This window comes from Eubalaena glacialis, chromosome 19 (assembly GCF_028564815.1).
Source record: "Eubalaena glacialis isolate mEubGla1 chromosome 19, mEubGla1.1.hap2.+ XY, whole genome shotgun sequence".
Lineage (NCBI taxonomy): Eukaryota > Metazoa > Chordata > Mammalia > Artiodactyla > Balaenidae > Eubalaena > Eubalaena glacialis.
Genome location: NC_083734.1, coordinates 2,546,802 through 2,560,947, shown reverse-complemented (window position 1 = coordinate 2,560,947; position 14,146 = coordinate 2,546,802). Strand labels below are relative to the sequence as shown.

The window sequence follows — 14,146 nt, the reverse complement described above, 5'->3', positions numbered from 1 at the left end:
AGCTGAGTGATGGGGGTTCACTGAACTATTCTATTTTTATAAGTTGGAAATCCTCCGTAACAATAAGTCTTGCTTTGTTTTCAAGCAAGTTTCCAAAGATCTCTGACCTGCTGGATCATATTCTGTGTAGACAAAAGAACTAGATGCCCCTAAGCTGTCAAACCCCAGGGGCTCAACCCGGCACCCTGCACCTGGGCCCCACAGCACGGGGTCACCCGGGGGCAGGCCTGGCCACAAGAGGCCACACAAAGGGCTCCCCGAAAACAACCAGAGCCCCAGGTCAGACCACCAGGCAGCAGCACACGAAGTTGTCCGTTCTGGTCCCTCACACTGCCACCCAACATGCCATCTGGGCCTCCGAAATGCCGGCCCCAATTCAGCTGTCAGCTGGGGTCCAGGCGACGCCTGCAAACACGGGGAGCTTTCACTGAAATGCCTTTGCCAGAGCCCCAGCACCTCGCAGCACTGCGGACGGAGGTCGCCTCCAGGCCAGGGCCCGAGCAGGAAGCTGCCAGACCTCCCTCCCGAGACGCAGGAGGAGGCTGATACTTGTCTCTCCTTCTCCCCCTTCTAGAACTAGGTCTGCAGGGGAGGCAAGGCAGGTATCTCCCTCCACCTCATCCCCCATCGTATTCCCAGTGTCCAGGAAAGCACGGGGCACACAGCAGATGTTCAACTAAATGCTGCTGGGTCGTCCTGACTCGATGGATACGGCTCTGAAGGTGCACTGCAAAGACTTGCTTTTCACAAACGCCAATGCAAGAGATAGGATGGAAGGCACCAGGATGTACCAGCGTTGGGCGCCAGAAAAGCAGGGGACAGGAGACGAGGAGTTATGGTACAAACAATACCACCTAAAATAGCACCAGAGATGCTCTGGAATGTAGAGCCTGGGGGGGCCGGGCATGGAGAGGAGGGAGGGGGCTGTGCCGGGCAGAGGAGGGGGCGGGACAGGGTCTGGAGGTGGGGGAGGGGAGTCTCGCGGGGACAAGGAAGAGGACACGGCAGAGAGAGGTAGGAAGCTCCACCACCCTGGGCACGGGCCTGCCATGACGGGACTCTGTGGGAGGACTTGGGTCCCCAGAGCAGGGCCCAGGCAACGAAGGGAGACGAGTGGGCACCACGGGAGGGGTGGGGGCTGCAAAGAGCTGGCGCACGCAACCCCATCCAGAGATGGCGCCGACCCTGGCACTGACCCAGTGTTGCCAGGCAACAGTGCAGGCCCCCGGCTGCCAAGTGTTCTGATTTGCCAATGAAGCCGCAAGTCTGGACTGCTATGCAAGATCTCCTGATTTTCACGTTAGCATCTGGGGTAGACAGAATAATGGCCTCCCAAAGATGCCCAATCCTGAACCCAGTTACATGGCAAAGGGGAGTGAGTTACAGGAGCAGATGCGATTAAGGTTTCTAATCAGCTGACCTTAAAACAGGGGGAGGATCCTGTATGATCCGGGGGCTCAGTGTAACCACAAGGGACCTTAAAGTACAAGTGGGAGGCAGAAGAGCCCATGTCAGAGTGACGCGCTGTGAGAGGGACAGGACTGGCTGCTGCTGGCTTTGAAGAGAGAAGGGACCACGAGGCACAGACGGTGGACGACCTCGGGAGCTGGAAAAGGCAGGGGAACAGGGCTCCCCTAGAGCCTCCAGAAGCAGCTAGCCCTGCCTACACCGTGACTTTAGCCCCCTAAGAGCCGTGTGGACTTCTGACGCATAGAATCGTGTTGCTTTAAGCCACTGCGTGTGTGGTAGTTTGTTACAGCAGCCATAGGAAACCAATACAGCAACCAAGTTTAATTTTTAACAAGAGGCACAGTACGACCCAGACAGAAATCATTGGTGGGCTGGATCGGGCCCAGGGACCACTTTTGCCGAGTGCACACTGGGAGGGCTGAGGGCCGGGCCATCCCTGGGTACCCAGCACCAAGCCTGACACACAGCAGCCTCTCACACGCACCCCAAGGTACAGCCGGGGTCCCTCACCTTGACAATCTGGTCACAAAGGTCTCCAGGGACTTCTGGAAAACAGAGCTGCTTGGCTGTCAGGAGGCCTTTCCCCAGGGGACCGGCTCACCACAGCGTTGAGGGCGCTGCCTCGGTCGCCCCCCCCCCCAACCCTGGGACCTGAGGAACCAGCCTCCAGGACAGGTGGGGTGGCTGAGAACCCTCTCCAACCCCACCTGCTGTGGCAAAAGAAAGGAGTGTGGACATTCCGGGTCCCCAGCCCGCCCCGGCACCACAGCAATGACATCACCTTCGCTTGTCTCAAACCACAGAGGACCTCTTCTCACAGGAGCCTTTTCAGCTCCCCAGGCGCGGACAGAGCCGAGCTGCTCTGAGCACCCAGGGCCCGGCCGGCCGCTCACTGCCAAGACTGTGTGAGAAGCACGGCGGGCTCCCAGCCCACTCCCGCTGCCTGGGGCCCTCTGTCCCCCAGAACTCCCACTCTTCTTTCAAGACTCTACTTATGTACCATTTCCTCTCTGACACCCAGGTGCATTCTCAGCGTCTGACACCACTTTCTAACCGTCTCTGTCTCGGGGCTGACACTACTTGTCCCATGTCAGGAGCCACTCTCTGCAGACCATCAGCTACATGAAGGCAGGAACTTTTTTTTTTTAATTGAAGTATAGTTGATTTACAATATCGTGTTAGTTTCAGGTGGACAGCACAGTGATTCAGTTATATGTGTGTGTGTGTGTGTGTGTATGTACTTTTTCAGATTATTTTCCCTTATAGGTTATTACAAAATATTGAGTATAGTTCCCTGTGCTGCAAAGTAGGTCCTTGTTGGTTATTTATTTTATATTTAGTCGTGTGTATATGTTAATCCCAAACTCCTAATTTATCCCTCCCAGGAACCTACATCGTGTATGTATTCCCAACCTACAGTGCAGAACATATATGTGTTCAATAAACATTGAATAAAGACTGAATGAACTGGACTGTAAACTATTCTTTTCTGGAAACACCATAAATGATGATATTGTGGTATGTGTTAAATACACCAGGTAAAACCTCACTTCTGATCTTTAATCAATAAAGTGAATCTACCTAAATTAGGAGTCCTAAATTACAACTATCTTTACTGTAGTTACTTTAAAGAAATGTAGTCTTATATTTTACAAGTAGTGTCTGTTGCAGTCATTACAATCAGGGGTGCAGGAAGGAACCTGGCTCCCAGGCTGGACCGGGCAGCTAAGGACCTGCTCCACAGACGTGGCTAAGAGGCAGCCTGAGGGAGGTCACCAGACTGGTGGGCCACAGTCTCTTCTCCTGCCCTTACCTCGTTGACACTCTGCTAACCCAGCCCCGCCTTCCCAAGGTGGCTCAAAGGCAAACCTCGGCAGGCGGCCCGCTGGTCACCCCGCCCATCCTCCTCTGGCACATTCCACCTAACCTGCCCCCACCCCTCCCCTCCCCTCCCCTCCCCAGCAGCTCGACAGTAGCTCAGGGCCCCAGCACCCCACACCTCATGACTGCAAAGGCCTCCTGCTCTCTCTGGCTCCAGCCTCCTCCCACCTCCTAATCCCTGACACTCCCAGAAGCTCCCTGAGCACACAGTTCAGCCTCTCAGCCCACACAAAGCATCAGAATCAGCTGAAGCACTTCTAAAACACGACTGGCTCCCACTCCACGGTCTGGGGTGGGGCCCCATCACAGGCATTTTGAGAAAGTTTTCCCGGCCATGCGATCTGCAGGTGCAGCCAAGGATACGATACGAACCGCAGGCTTGAAGGGCGTCGCGTCCACCTTCCCAGCCGGCAGGGAGGCCCCGAGGTCCTTGCCTCCCCCACTCGCTCTGACGCACACCCTGGGGCTGGCTCCGGGGCTGGGGCCCATCCAGCCCCAGGAAGCCAGCCTGGTCAGGCCCTCACCCACGGGAGCTATGCCACGCGGCAGGCCCCGCCAGAGGCCCCCTCACTCGGGTCCCTACTGCCGCCGCACCCCCCAGGCCCAGGGCCGCGGCCTCGTCACAGCCAGTGGCCGCCCGGCCACCTCGGTGCTCGCTGCTCTCAGCAGGCACTGGCCCAGCAGAGCTGCTTCTGAAGCCTGCACCGCCCCCCCCGCCCCCCCCCAGGCACCCACCCACGCCCGCGCCCTCTGCCTTCTTCTCCCGGACGCGGCTCCCTGTCCTGCCAGGTCCAGCTTCAATCCTACCTTCTCCCTGACTCTTCCAGACTTTTCTCCATTCCTGATTTCCTGACCAAGAATCAAAATCACAACTCAACAAACCACCAGCTTCTGTCTCACTAACGTTAACTGTCTTCTCAGTTAGACTGAGTTCCTGGTGGCGAGAGCCATGGCACCTCACGAACACCCAGCCCTCTGACCCTAGAGACTACGTGCCGCATACCCCCAAGGCTGACGCTGATCTCAAATATCAGCCCTATTGTCAAGGAACTGCCCTTGATTTGATGCCCATACTTCTACATCGACCGACTGCCTCTCATAAAGTGGCCCCAAAATTATTTCTCTGACCATCCATTTCCCAAATTTTTGGATCCAAAGTACACTCGTTATACCCCATGACAGCTCTGGGTATCAAACGGGCACTCAGGGAGGACATACTTTCAAATAAAAATGTGATTTCTCAGCCCGTCAGTATTCCTTTATTGCCATGACTTTGGGGGAGGGGGACACAGAGAAGGGGACAGACTCTGGATAGCAACTCTTCGCTCTCATGATTTAGTCACCTCAGAGTCTTAAAGAGCTTACAGAACAACAAATTCGAGGCCAAACCTCCTGGGCCTCCCAAGAGCGCAGGGCAGGTACTGACACATAGCTCTCTATCACCCCTTGACTTGGGAGCTGCAGGCAATTTTCAAACCTTGGGAAAGTGATCACACCCCAGCCTCCTCACCCATGGTACGACCAGAAAAATGACCCATTTGCTGTAAGTCATGCATTAACTGCCTGCTGAGGAAGGAGATACTTCATATTTTTACTTATACATAACGTTTTAAAACTATCGAGTTCTTCAGCATGAATTTGATCACATTTTAACAACAGCATTACCAGTCCATTTTTTAGTCCTAAATTCCCATGTGTCACGTTTACAGAACAAATGTGCAGAGCTTCATGATTACAAAGTAAAAAGAAAGAGCCCCTTCTCTCAAAGAGCAATTTGGGCAATGATTTTAACACAGCTTTGCAAACACAGAAACCCTTACCAGCCACAAAGACTTCCTCCCGCAAGCCCAGCTGGGGCTCCCCCAGGGCCGTGCTCTACACACCCAGGCAGCTTCGGGTCTTAGAACTGACTTCTGCAGCCCTGGGCAGGGAGGGGAGGGGTTGCCATAGAAACAGCTTCCTGAGCTCCAAACTCAGGCAGGCATGGGACTGAATTCAGGTCCTGCCGGACACTGGGTGGGTGCACGTGAACAAGCCCGACCCCTCCGAGCCCCAGCTCTGCTCCCCTGCGAAATGCCTGCAGGGTTGCCGTGAGCGTACAGTGAGGTAGTGGGAGCACCTGACACGGCTGCGGGCCGAGGCCATGGAAATAGTGTGGTTTCCAATCTGACACTGGTGGCGGCAAATACCAGCTGGGGCGCTGACTGGCTGTGTGGCCTGAGGCAGGCTGCTGAACCTCTCTGAGACTTAGTTTTTGCACAGGCAAAAAGAGCAGTGGTGACAGGCCTTGGAGGATCACAATGAAAATTAAATTAACTACTGGGCATAAAAGGAGTCGCACAGGGCCTGGCACAAAGGAGACACTCAAAGACCATCAGGGCTCACACACACCCACGTGTTTGGTTTTGATGGACTAGCTGATAATTACCTACTGGAGGAAAATAATTTTTTTTCCAAACTCTAAACACCAAAGAATATGAAATCACTCAGAATTGTTGGAGGGAGGAGTGACTTCCATTAACACCAGTGGCCGCCCCAGTGGCCCTGTGGGAGTCTGCTCCATGCCCAACGCCACACCCCCTGCCCTTTCCCAACTGCATTTCTAGAGGGCCTTGACAGTGAACATCTCGCTTGATGTGTGGGAATGAAGAACCGGCTTTTCAAACAGGATCCTGGATTTACTGCCTCTTTGAAAGGCACTGACATCTTAAGTTCCCTTCATGAAGGAAAACATCCCAACTAACCCAGAGGGTCACCACGCCTGTGACCACAGCCCAATTACAATCACATAAGAACAAGTGAAAACATCGCTTTGAGAAACCAAATTCCCTTTGCAAGGGTCATGCCATCATCTGAGCGATATACAGAAGCACCTGGGGGGCAGAACAAGTGAAAACATCGCTTTGAGAGAACCAAATTCCCTTCCCAAGGGTCACGCCATCATCTGAGCGATATACAGAAGCACCTGGCGGGCAGAACAAGTGAAAACATCGCTTTGAGAGAACCAAATTCCCTTCCCAAGGGTCATGCCATCATCTGAGCGATATACAGAAGCACCTGGCGGGCAGAACAAGTGAAAACAGCTTTGAGAGAACCAAATTCCCTTCCCAAGGGTCATGCCGTCATCTGAGCGATATACAGAAGCACCTGGCGGGCAGAACAAGTGAAAACATTGCTTTGAGAAACCAAATTCCCTTCCCAAGGGTCATGCCATCATCTGAGCGATATACAGAAGCACCTGGCGGGCAGAACAAGTGAAAACATCGCTTTGAGAGAACCAAATTCCCTTCCCAAGGGTCATGCCGTCATCTGAGCGATATACAGAAGCACCTGGGGGGCAGAAGGGAGCCGCTGTTGGTGAGCCTCCTGCACAGCCGGCCCTCGCAAGCTCCCCACACGCCTTCTCACTCTGTCCTCTGGGCCTCGGTTCCCAAATCTGGCCCCGGAACCAGCAGCATCAGTAACACCCGGTAACTGGCTGAAAATGCCTATTTTCGGGCCTCACTCCAGACCCACTGAATCAGAAACTCTGGGGGAGGGGCCAGCGCTCTGAGCAATGCCGATGCGCACCAGCATCTGAGAAAGACCATTAGTCTATCTGCAAAGTGGTTATTATTGGCCCTCTTTAGAGACAAGGAAACCAAAGCTCAGTGATTAAAGTGCCCGAAGCCACCCAGCCAGGAGGCCAATTTGTGCCCACATCTGATTCCAAAGCTACTTGTCACATGGCCTTTGTAGCCAAACTATCTGAACCATTTGGTGTCCTCAGCTACAGAGCCACCGAGATGTGACGATAACACTTCCTTAAGAGGGGAGGGTGGGAGTGAGAGGCGGGACGAAGCTTGTGCTCAGAAGTGATGAATTATAGATGCTTTTAAATCCACATCACACATCAGCCCTGGATGGTGAGCCACCCCGCACGGCGAGCCTGCTTCTCCCTGCTCCACTTGTTAGCTGGGTGCCATGAAGAGGACACAGGGGTCCCTCCACTGACCTCTGTGCCCCAATTCCTACCACTGCTTTGACCAGAGAGAGCAAGAAGCTACCCTCTCTGTCTCTAGAGGGCTGGGGCATTCCGCCCAGACCAGGACCAACAGGAAGGCACAAAGCAGCTCCAGCACCTGGGTGGGCCGGGGCTGAGTCACCAGAAGGAATCCCATGCACTTGCAGGGGGTATTATAACGGTGCCACAGATCTGCTTCAAAGGAGCCAGGCCAATTTTTAAAACCAAACCCTAAATTTTGCCTCGATCAAGCAGTCCATGAAACTCTTGATATTCGAACCTCAGTACCTTCACAGATCCTAAAGTTAGGAAAAAGACAGACATCGCCTCATTCACAACTCCCAACCTTCTAAATAAACTTGATGACTTTCAGATCACAAGTTTATCCTACAATTTAAATGAGTACTCATCATCACTGCTTTCTGCAGTGGCTGGTGGAGTAGCAGGGACCCAGGTTTGGTAATCACACAGACCTGAGTGTAACTCCTGGCTGGGTCAGTTCCTCAAAGGTTACTTAACCTCTCTGGACCTCAGTTTTTCCATTCATGGATGGGTTACAATCCCTGTGTTACATATGGATGTAAATACAAAATGAAATTATGTTCAACAGCAACAACAAAGTCTGCTCAAACAGCTTTGTATTTCAAGACATCAAAAACCTGGAAGATAGGTGTGGTCAAACAGCCCGTGGACAGATGCTACTCAACACACCCTCTCAGCTTCACAGACACTTCACTGTGTTTCTTTTTCTAAGTTTCTATTTTTAGACACCTTGAACAAGCTAACTAAGACCAAAGAAAATTCCATTGACAAACTTATCGGAAAGCTTGTCAATTTTCAAAAACTCAACAGATGGGGATAAACAGTCATTTCACAATGCATCTGACAAAAGCAAAACCTGCTCTCTCCCACCTCAGCAATCTTAATCAGGTCACCCCACGGTACTCCGCCCTCCTCCAACTCACAGCTGGGCTTAGAGAGAGTCTCTTCACCCCAGTACTCAGTTTCTCAGATGAGGTAACAGGTATCATAATATCTGGGGATCCAACAGACCTGTGTGAATCCCAGCCCCATCACCTATTGGCTGTGTGAACTTGAGGACAGGACTTATGCTCCTGGGCCTCGGTTTCCTCACCTGTATAAGGGAGATAATACCCACGTGACTGACATAGGACTGCTGGACCAACAGCAGCAGTTTATGCAAGAGCAAGACAGAACAATGGAGCCTGCAGCAGGGATGGGTAAGCGTGTTCCCTGCCCGCCCCCAGGACTCCTTACACACCTCACATCTTCAGCGAGTGCCTGCCATGCACCAGAGACTGAGCTGGTGCTGGGGAAGGAAAGGCAGGGTGATCACCGGCCTCAAAGACGTCACAGTGTCACAAGAGCCCCAGATACACAGACAGCGTGCTAAGTGCTCCAAAAGAATGCCTGGGGTGGTGAGGCTCAGGGAGCAGAGCTGGAGGGGCCCAGACGCTGGCGGAGCTGGCTGGCGAAGGCTGGACAGAAGATCTGTTTAAACAGAGTGCTTGAGTGGAAAGCCCAGCAGACAAATGGGGGAGTAGGACTAGATAATTCCTCATATCCTCCCCGACTTCACTCCCCCAAATCCAAGCCCTTTGATTTCTCCAAGGCTCGGGGTCAACAGGTCCTCATGCCATAAAATGTCAACAACCACATTCATCCACGCCCCACCAATCCAACAGGAAGGTTCTGGGGAACAGTGAGAACAGCTCTCAGAAAGCTTTGAAAACTTTAACACTCTTCACAAGAGTATGACAATGGGGACTTCCCTGGGGGCGCAGTGGTTGAGAATCCACCTGCCAATGCAGGGGACACGGCTTCGAGCCCTGGTCTGGGAAGATCCCACATGCCGCGGAGCAACTAAGCCCGTGAGCCACAACTACTGAGCCTGCGCTCTAGAGCTCACGAGACACAACTACTGAGCCCGCATGCCACAGCTACTGAAGCCAGCATGCCTAGAGCCCGTGCTCTGCAACAAGAGAAGCCACCGCCATGAGAAGCCCGCGCACCGCAACAAAGAGTAGCCCCCACTCGCCGCAACTACAGAAAGCCCACGCGCAGCAACGAACACCCAATGCAGCCAAAGATAAATTAAAAAAAAAAACTCAAGAAGCAAATAAGCTTTAAAAATGTAAAATAAGGGGGCTTCCATGGTGGCGCAGTGGTTGAGAATCTGCCTGCTAATGCAGGGGACACGGGTTCGAGCCCTGGTCTGGGAAGATCCCACATGCCGCGGAGCAACTAGGCCCGTAAGCCACAGCTACTGAGCCTGCGCGTCTGGAGCCTGTGCTTCACAACAAGAGAGGCCACGATAGTGAAAGGCCCGCGCACCGCGATGAAGTGGCCCCCGCTTGCCACAACTAGAGAAAGCCCTCGCATAGAAACGAAGACCCAACACAGCCAAAAAAATAAAATAAATAAATAAATAAGTCAGGAGCTCTTAAAAAAAAAAAAGTAAAATAAAAATACAGATATTAAAAAAAATACAGATAAATATGAGAAGATCCTGGCAACTTCTCCGACACAATCACCTGTCCCAAACACAATCGCTGGAACAAGTACCATTCAGAAACCTGCAGGCCCTTTGGATGTTCATTTAAATAAGATGAAAACTTAATTATCAGTGCAAATTCAATCACTGCTGTGTGGGATTGGGTATATGATTGGTCAGCACCTACCATCCATATCTAGAGCTACAAGAGACACAAGTTTTCTGCCAAATCTTCATTATCCTACATAACTGGGGGAGGGCATGGACAATTAAAAACTAAAATTCACCTTTTCAATCATTTTAACCTCCTGTTCCAATCCCTTCTTTCACAGGGCATTTCCTGGAGGTGGAAAGGAAGAACTCACACTTCTCATCTTTTCCTGTCCATTTTCTTACGTGAACGTGGAAAAGAGGAAGGGGATAACCCTCAACATCTCTCTAAAAAAAATCCTGAAACATCCCGGAGAGAGCCCTGGAACCCAAGCATCGAGTTCTGGTACTGACACTGTATCGGTGCGTGACCTTGGGCCAATCCCTCTGGGCCTCAGTTTCCCCCATCTGAACCCTCACGATGGTTAAGCCCCATCCTCCTTCCAGCACAGACTCAGATGCGTCCGCAGGTCAGCAAAACAGTGAAGGGCCCCAGACGGAGCCCGTGGGCGGAGGAATGGGTTTCCACAGGCCCCTGCCGGGGTTTCTGGGGGAGCGAGCTGCACCTCCCCCGCCCCCCCGCCAAGCCACCGGACCAACTCCGGTCGCAAACAAAAACCTGTTGGCACGGACTCCTCTAGGAAGGGCCGGCCTCTCCCAAGGCGCTGGGCTCCTGGGGAGCCGCCCCACGGGGAGAGAGAGGAAGGGTCTCCTGGAAGACGAGGCCCCGCGCACCCAGTCACCCACCCGACCAGGCCGGCAGAATCGCCGGGCGGGGTCTCTGCCATCCCACGCGGAACAAAAGGCAGCTGGAGCCTGGCTCTGCCGCCCCCGTCCCCGCTGGGCTGTGGGGCGGGGGCGGGGGCGGGGAGGGAGAACCTGGTCCCTGGGGAAGGGAGGGGACCCGCGGCAGCCCAGAGAGGGACGGCCGGCATCCTGGACGGGGGATCCCTCCCCCGACTCCCGGAGGGAAGGGCCGCCTGGCCCGGGGAGGGGAGCAAAGTGCCCCGGGGAGGAGGCGCGGGGTTGTTCTAGGCTTAAAGGTAGACGGTGAGGCCTGGAGGGGCTCCCGGATCTCGGGTGGGAGGAGGGGGAGCCCCAGGCTCCGAGGATATGAAAGGAAGAGCTCCCCGCGGGGAAATGGGGGGGGGGGTCCCTGCAGCGGAACGAGGGATCCAGACGGGGAGGGGGCCGTGCTCCACCTCGTGGGGCGGGTAAGAAGGGGTCCCGCCTGAGGTGGCGACCCGGCTGGGACTGCGGGGGTGCATGCTCTGGGGGACGGCTGGTGGGGCAGCGCTCTGGGGGCGTCCGCCCGGGAAGGGGCAGGGTCCGCGCCCTGGGCCCGCTCCGGCCCCCAAGCCCCGTGGCCCCAGCTCACCTGCGCTCCTCCGGGCCGACCCGGATGCGCGGCTGCGGCCGCCACTAGCGTTGGGGAGGCGGGAGCGACGGGAGCCAGCGGAACCGCCGCCGCTTCTAGCTCCGTTTGACACCCACACACCAGCCAACATGGCGGCCGGGAGGGGGCGCGCCGACTGCGTGCGCGCGCCCGCCGGCCCCGCCCCTCCGCCAGCCCAGGCCCCGCCCCGCGCGCCCGAGGCCCCTCCGCTCCGCCCAGCCCAGACCCCGCCGAGGCCCCGCCCCATGTTCCCGAGGCCCCGCCCCTCCGTCCAGCCCAGGCCACGCAAGGTCCCGCCCCGCGCCCGCTGGCATCCCACCCCGGCCCAGCCCGCCCAGACCCCTCGTTTCCCGACCCCAGGGCCTCCACCCGGGTACCCACGACCCCACGCAGACTACCCAGCCCTCCCACCGCGCCCCACAGCCTACGCCCCAATACTCTATAAATAACCCCCAAACCCCACACACGCGTCCCAACGACCCCAAACCACCACACAAACCCTGGCAAATTCATACCTGAACCCACGCACACGGCAAACTTCACTCAGACCCCACAAATCTCCCCACGCCTCAGGCACGTCCCACAGCTCCACACATCCTCTCCACCCCCCACACATGCACAGAGCACCCAGCCTGAGCTAAAACACGCTTCCCCTTGCAGTGTGCACTTGTAGACATCACCAGGTCCAGGAGGTGGAGCTGGACGAGCGGGGGCTGCTGGGGCGCTGGGTGCTGGGGTAAGTGTGTTCCCTTTGTGAAAATTCACTGATGTACACTTTAGATGTGTCACTTTAACGTACGTGTTCTACTTCAATAAAACACACTCAAAAATTATTCTGAGGATGGTACACAGGCTTTGCTAGACTGCTAAAGGGGTTGTGGCACTAAAAAGGTGGGGCTCTGGGGTCACCATCCTCCCGTGAGGGGCTTATAGACCCCCTGATCAGGCTTACCCCTTCACAGGGCCTTGGGCTCTCACACAGGATCCACCTGTTCCCTTTGGTTCAACCAGTGCCCACGAGACATCTACTACGTCCCGAGCACCATGCTGGAGGAGGGGCAGACACTGGAGAGGTGCCCAGGACCTCACAGCTGCCCAACCTGCTCCAGTCAGGGTGGGGTCAGCAGAGACCCCCCTCACAGCAGGGTCTGGGGACAGATCAGGGCTTGCTAGGTTGGCAGACAGCACCATCCCTGTGGCCTGTGTTCCAAGGAGGCCCTGTTTCAGGGAGGCTGTTTCCAGAAGTCCCACTCTGCCCTCACTTACAAAGACACCTAAGGCAAGTCACTGCACTTCTCTAAGCCTCGTGTTCCTGCTCCCTGTGAGGGAGCCAGATGCAGGAAGGCATCCTCTGTTCTCCAAGCTGGGATCTAGACTTCCCTTCTCTGGCAACAAGATAAGAGGGAGAGAAGATGGGGGGAAGGACAGAGGAAAGGGGAGGGGAGAGGAGAGACAGAGAGAGACACTCACACATGTGCAAACCCATGGCTATTATTCCTTTGAAAAGTCCAATGCTGGCAGTTGTAAAGGCTAGAAACCCCTTCCTGCAGTCTGCTGCCCCATCCCAGTGCTCGGTGCCCCTTCTCCACCAGGACAGTGAATTAAGCCCTACGTGCCTGCCTTGAGGCAGGAACCTGAGCTCCCCATTTTGAACTTGGTCCACCCCCATCCTGGAGAAGCCCCTCTACCAGTCCAACCCTCCTTGTGAGCCCCAGCTCTCTGCTAGAACTTCCTGGGTCTGCAGGAGAGCAGAATTTTCCTGAAATCACGGCCCCTGCCCTCAAAGAGTTTGCAGCTCCAGATGAACTTATGCCAACATGTAGTGGGTGCCTGGTGCAGGCTTGAGTGCTTTCCATAGATTGTGCAAACCAGTGCTGCCGCTAGAACTTCCTGGGATGATGGAAGTGTTGTCCAGCTGCACCGTCCACATGTAAGCACTTGAAATGTGGCCAGTGCACCCAAGGAGCTGCTTTTTTAAGACCTTATTTAACTTTAATTGATGAATTTAAATAGCCACATGTGGCTAGATGGTGCCACATGGAACAGCACTGGCCCCAAACCTCACCATAACCCCTCAAGGTGAGTCTTCTTACTGTTCGCATTTTACAGGAAGAAACTGAGGTTTGGAGAGATGCTGGGCTGGGTCACCCAGGCAGAGCCCAATCCCTTCCCCACCCAGCTTGCAAGTCTGTGCGGCCACAGAGATAAGATGTGGGTTTAGGAACGAGAACTGGTTACAGATAAAGAGATGATGAGCCAACCACAGCCCAGGAAGTGAGTTGGAGAGCAATTCAGGGGATCGAGCCAGGCTGGGGAGTAGGGGAGGGCCTCCTGAGGCCGGAAGACCATCTCCCGCGTGCAAGGTCAGAGGGGACATTCCTGCATTCCTCGAAGACATTTCTCCTTCCTGCACCCCCTTTGAAGCCTATCGCCCTCTTGCACTTCCCTCTCTCGATTCATCCCCATGAGGAGCCCTTGAGGCCAGCAGCACTATTCCCATTTTACAGATGAGGAAACAGAGGCAGGACACAGCAGTGCTGGGATTCAAACCCAGGTTCTGCCGAATCCACAGCATGTAAGCTGTCTTGCAGAGGAGGATGCAGGATAAGCCATATGCTTTGTCCAAGGCCAAAGCTGTCCCAGGGCACAGGCTGAAGCAGGCACGCTCATCTGCCCTTCCTAGGGTTTGGAGGTTGGTTTCAGATGCCTGATGAGGCACAGTGATGGGGGC

At 54.9% G+C, this 14,146-nt stretch overlaps 1 protein-coding gene across 3 annotated transcripts in view; it reads right to left on the bottom strand.

Annotated features, from left to right (window-relative positions):
- The window catches only part of EPN2 (epsin 2), a 68,256-nt gene extending 56,772 nt beyond the window's left edge, over nucleotides 1–11,484 (bottom strand). For all 3 annotated transcript variants that reach the window (XM_061176450.1, XM_061176452.1, XM_061176451.1), the window contains exon 1: nucleotides 11,398–11,484. The gene's annotated coding sequence lies outside the window, so the exon portion shown is untranslated. The remainder of the gene's footprint in view (nucleotides 1–11,397) is intronic.
- Nucleotides 11,485–14,146: the final 2,662 nt, after the last annotated feature.